Below are 5,897 nucleotides of genomic sequence, written 5' to 3'. Positions count from 1 at the left end.
GAAAAAGCAGAGATCAGTTGAAGGGGAGTCGAGTTCAGAACAATGTAATGATGAGCTGTTAGGATTCCAGTCTGTGTGGTTTGTTTTGTGTTTGTCTTCCTTCCTCCACCAGGCTGTGCCTGGTTCTCGTTGGCCTCCTCACACACCTGCGGAAGGTTACCTCATTTACGGAGTGCTCTTAAGCTGCTGACTGCCACTACCTCAACGCCAGAGTGTTTGCCAGATTTAGGTACTCTAGCCAGGCTGAGATTTTTTGTCTACACGAGTTTTAACCTCGCTGTTTTTGTCTTTGCCTCTTGGCAGGAAGTCATCCTGCAAACCGGATGGTTCGGACCTTCTCTCCCCTGGAAGGATCTTCTGAGAATCAAACTGAGCTGAGGATTCAAGTTTGTGCTTCTGATCAACCCTTTTCCCCAAGGATCGTTTGGGTCTTCTCTCTGAGAAGGGGATTCATCTCCATAACAACCCGTTCAAGTACCGCAGGAAATCTGAGTGGCAGTCAGCTTCTCCGTTCACCAACGTACAACCGCATTCTGGGTAAACCCTGTCCGCCCTCCATCGATCTAGACAAACACTGGAACATCCCACACCGACTGGAGTCAATAAGAGACGCCTTTTTTTTGGAAATGTGAGTCAGTTACCTATTTCTCCTCTTCAAGTTCAAGAATCTAATTTCCCACTGAGCCTGATCTAACCGCAGTGTCTTCCCCTCACTTTCCAGTTCTGGTTAAACAGTGTTCAGAGCTACACTGGGCTCATCTCATCCTTCTCAATAAACCTGTTAAACTTTTCCCTGGTCTCTCTGTGTTGGTGTTCTGCATGTGGGTCAGAGCATTTGATAAAATCATGACATGAACTCATTTTCATGTTTCCTCGTTTTATTCCTTATCAGTTGGTGGTTGGTGGTGGTAATGCACTTCAACTAGTTTGCCAACCAAGATAAAATACTACAAGAAGAACATGGCGGCGCCCGTAACATTCAGGAAGTTTGCGGGGAGTCAGGCGAAGGAGGCAGCCTTTGGTGAATTTACTGAACAGAGTTGGCCTTTTGGAGGTGGATACGACAAACGATAGTCCAATCAGGGCTTCCAGACGCAGGAAACAACGACAGATGTTGAGGTTCATCACAGTTAAGCAGAATTATCACTGGAAATTGTGGCACAATAGGGAATCTAGTATTTTTATGACTGTCTTAAATTTTATGATTATGGACGTTGACCTTAAGGAGATGAGGTGGTCTGCTCATGCGCTCTTTGTTATCTGAGAACTGATCCTGAACTGAACCGTGCCGAGCCCTACGGATGAACTAGTACCAGTTTAGTGCGGTTCGGTTGTGTCCGGCGCTGTCCGGTTCAGTTTTGCGTACCATCAATAGTGATCTCGGTTACCATACTTGGACCAATTTCAGCACAGTTTTAAAAGGGTAGTTGAAAAGAGGCTATAAACTCCCCCCCTACAGGAGCCCCCACTGCTGGGTGGACTGGGCTGCTGTCCCATCCCCGTTTACTGAGGGTGACATTTTTCCCTCCAGGATGTTCTTTAAACCCACGGTTACCTGAGATTAAATTAACTGGCAAAGAAAAGGGCATCGACCAATCATCCTCATTACTGAAGCTCAGCAGCAGCCCAGACGTCAGCATCAACGTGATCCACAGAGTTTCAGGGAAAAATTAGATTTTCCTCGGGTAGCATGAAGGACTGGAAAATTGCTCTGACATTTAAATTTGCTTGTAGCACAACTTTATAGGTTCAAAGGCTCGATCAAACTCCTTGTTTTTTCAGGTTTTTAGAGAGAGTCGTTTTTTACAAAGATGATTTTATTGTAAAATATTAGATTTAGACAACTTTTATTGTCATTTTGTATTCACAGTGTATACGAAACAAAATTTAGTTGTGGTTCTGATTCATATTTGGACCAATGGACTGAAATATAACAGATTAAGGCTTCTAATCAAATCAGAACAACTCAACGCCACCTCCTGTTGGTAAATGTTATTTCATGCAGTCAGTTAACCACAGTTACTTTCTTGCAGTAGAACAGGGATGTCAAACTGGTTCCAGAAAGGGCTGTGTGGCTGCAGGTTTTCTTTCTAACCAAACAATAGCACACCAGACTCCAGTCATCTCATCAAGGGAGTCCAATCTGAACATGATGACATGATGATATGAATGGAGTCTGGTGCACTGTTGTTTGGTTGGAAAGAAAACCTGCAGCCACACGGCCCTTTCTGGAACTAGTTTGACACCCGTGCAGTAGAATCAATATAGAAAATTACCTTTAAGAAGCAAAAAGCAAAACTTTGCCATTTTAGAGGAAGGAGAACCCGAGGAATGGTTTTGTGAAGAATATATATATGTTTTATGGTAAGATCTCACACACCATCTGTCTGCTGCTCTTCAGGCTCGTTTACATAGCCGGGCGGGTCGTGAGCCGTCTGGTCATGTGTGCGAGCACAAGAATAGCTGCCACTCAAGGCTTAGCAATGTAGCTGTCGGGTTCATAAAATGTAGATTTTTGCAAAAGAAGAACTGAAATACACATTTATGGATACAATTTCTGCAGAAAGGAGAGACAGTTGAACCCCAGACTCAAACACACTGTCTCCCACTGGACCTCCTCCGCAGAGCATTTTATTAACAGAACATGACACATGGTTACAAACGGAGTATTGTTCTGACAGAACAATCGATCAGTTCATGAAGACAGAATGCTCCATCAGAATGACAAGGCAGGATGGTCTCCGGACTGAATCATTAGACAGGAGTGGAGCACCCCCTCGCACAAATGTTTCATAAACACACATTAATTTTATAGTCATCATTGAATAAACCTAATAGTAGCATAGTAGCAAAAATGGCAGACAAAGCAAAAAGGTTCACCAAAAGACAACCGTTCGTGCAACAGTCTTATTAGAGTTGAGCTGCTAGTGACCTTGTGGTTTCAGCGGCTGGCTCAAGCGGCCTGCTCCCTGGGCCCCACACAATGGCAACCCACTGCTCCTGAAAGGGATGGGTCCAAATGCAGAGATAAATTTCTCCAATGTGAGATCAAAAAAGCTAAATTATTTTTATTATGCAACGGTGTCCAGTGGGTTAATTATTAGATTTGATCAATGCTAACACAGTTAGCATTGTTAAATGTGCTGCCCACCACGATCCTCACCTGCATCCATGATGTGTTTAAAATATAACATTAAAACAGATAACTGGTGTTTAAAATTTTCAGATTTTCCATTGAGTTGGTAGATAACAAGGAGCAGAGGCAGTTACCTGATCACGCTATGTGCTTACACTGAGTCTTTACACCAAGAGCAACTTAAGTGTGTTGTCTCACATTATATTAAAATAAAAAAAAAAGACATTAATGCATTAAAGGGAATAGTTGCTTATTTTACAGGTGCTGTAATGTCTGAATTCCATTGGAGGAATTGATGATTTTATCATAAAAAATATTTTTGATTAATTTAACCAACACTTGTGTCATGTTGTTAATCTTGATAGTTGTATTAAAACTGAGATGTTTTGGTCTACAGACAGTGCTCAACAGTGCACCTAGTGGTAAAAACCCATAGAGGAGCTAAGAAGCTAAGAAGCTCCTTTAGTGAAAGACTTTTTACACCCCGTCTGTAAGAAGGAGCGCTACCGTACTATTTCATACCGTGTGCAATAACCAGTTTCTCTACATCCGACACCCAGTGCAATAACTATATACGTATATATATATATATATATATATATATATATATATATATATACGTATATATATATATATATATATATATATATATATATATATATATATATATATATATATATATATATATATATACACTCACCGGCCACTTTATTAGGTACCCCATGCTAGTAACGGGTTGGACCCCCTTTTGCCTTCAGAACTGCCTCAATTCTTCGTGGCATAGATTCAACAAGGTGCTGGAACCATTCCTCAGGGAGTTTGGTCCATATTGACATGATGGCATCACACAGTTGCCGCAGATTTGTCGGCTGCACATCCATGATGCGAATCTCCCGTTCCACCACATCCCAAAGATGCTCTATTGGATTGAGATCTGGTGTCTGTGGAGGCCATTTGAGTACAGTGAACTCATTGTCATGTTCAAGAAACCAGTCTGAGATGATTCCAGCTTTATGACATGGCGCATTATCCTGCTGAAAGTAGCCATCAGAAGTTGGGTACATTGTGGTCATAAAGGGATGGACATGGTCAGCAACAATACTCAGGTAGGCTGTGGCGTTACAACGATGCTCAATTGGTACCAAGGGGCCCAAAGAGTGCCAAGAAAATATTCCCCACACCATGGCACCACCACCACCAGCCTGAACCGTTGATACAAGGCAGGATGGATCCATGCTTTCATGTTGTAGACGCCAAATTCTGACCCTACCATCCGAATATCGCAGCAGAAATCGAGACTCATCAGACCAGGCAATGTTTTTCCAATCTTCTATTGTCCAATTTCGATGAGCTTGTGCAAATTGTAGCCTCAGTTTCCTGTTCTTAGCTCAAAGGAGTGGCACCCGGTGTGGTCTTCTGCTGCTGTAGCCCAACTGCCTCAAAGTTTGACGTACTGTGCATTCAGAGATGCTCTCCTGCCCACCTTGGTTGTAGCGGGTGGTTATTTGAGTCACTGTTGCCCTTCTATCAGCTCGAACCAGTCTGGCCATTCTCCTCTGACCTCTGGCATCAACAAGGCATTTCCGCCCACAGAACTGCCGCTCACTGGATATTTTTTTCTTTTTCGGACCATTCTCTGTAAACCCTAGAGATGGTTGTGCGTGAAAATCCCAGTAGATCAGCAGTTTCTGAAATACTCAGACCAGCCCTTCTGGCACCAACAATCATGCCACGTTCAAAGTCACTCAAATCACCTTTCTTCCCCATACTGATGCTCGGTTTGAACTGCAGGAGATTGTCTTGACCATGTCTACATGCCTAAATGCACTGAGTTGCCGCCATGTGATTGGCTGCTTAGAAATTAAGTGTTAACAAGCAGTTGGACAGGTGTACCTAATAAAGTGGCCGGTGAGTGTATATATATATATATATATATATATATATAAATAAATGATGTGATATGTGTGCATACTGTATATACTGTATATATCCCATGCAGCTTTTTCTTCCTTTGGCACATTCCTCTCCTTTGTTTGAGCTGATGTAATGAGTAAATCTCTTCAGAGTGAGATCAATAAAGGCAATCAATCAAATCCATGTTTGCCAAAGCAGACAGGAAATAACCCCATGCCCTATGCAAATTTATTTCTGATAGGTATGAAAGAGGGCTTGATTTTACCTTTAAAAAGTCTGATCTGAAATTATCAAAACTGCAGAACTACAGTTTGGCAGGGAGTCCATCAATCATCTCTTCACCTAATGGCCTAGTGGTTAGAGTATAGAGCTTGGAATCCTGAGATTCTGAGTTCAAGCCCCACTCCCACAGACTGCCACTCTGTGTCCCTGAGCAAAGACCCTTAACCCCACACTGCTCCCCGGGCGCCGTACAATGGCAGCCCGCTGCTCCCCAAACGGATGGGTTAAATGCAGAGAGTTAATTTTGTTGCTCTGTACTTATGACAGTGGAATGACAATAAAAGCTGGGGGGGGGGAGGAAATTTTTTTTTCCTAAGCTGTGAAATCTGCTGACACATAAAGAAGCCGCAGTGTGAAACAATCCACAACATAAGAAAACATTTAGACGTTGGTTGGATGTCCACTCAGTGAGGAAGAAGACAGATCTGTTTGGAGGAAGAAAAATTCCAGCCTTAGGCAATACTTGAGAAAGCGCTGCTGAAGGTAAATGGGCATCATTTTTTTAAGAGGATGCATGGCACCATAACTTTAAGACAGACAATGCAGTGAGGAATGCTCTGATCTT

The sequence above is a fragment of the Cyprinodon tularosa genome, unplaced genomic scaffold (genome assembly GCF_016077235.1).
Source record: "Cyprinodon tularosa strain WSP-4 unplaced genomic scaffold, ASM1607723v1 ctg375, whole genome shotgun sequence".
NCBI classification, from domain to species: domain Eukaryota; kingdom Metazoa; phylum Chordata; class Actinopteri; order Cyprinodontiformes; family Cyprinodontidae; genus Cyprinodon; species Cyprinodon tularosa.
This window is presented reverse-complemented; position numbering follows the sequence as displayed.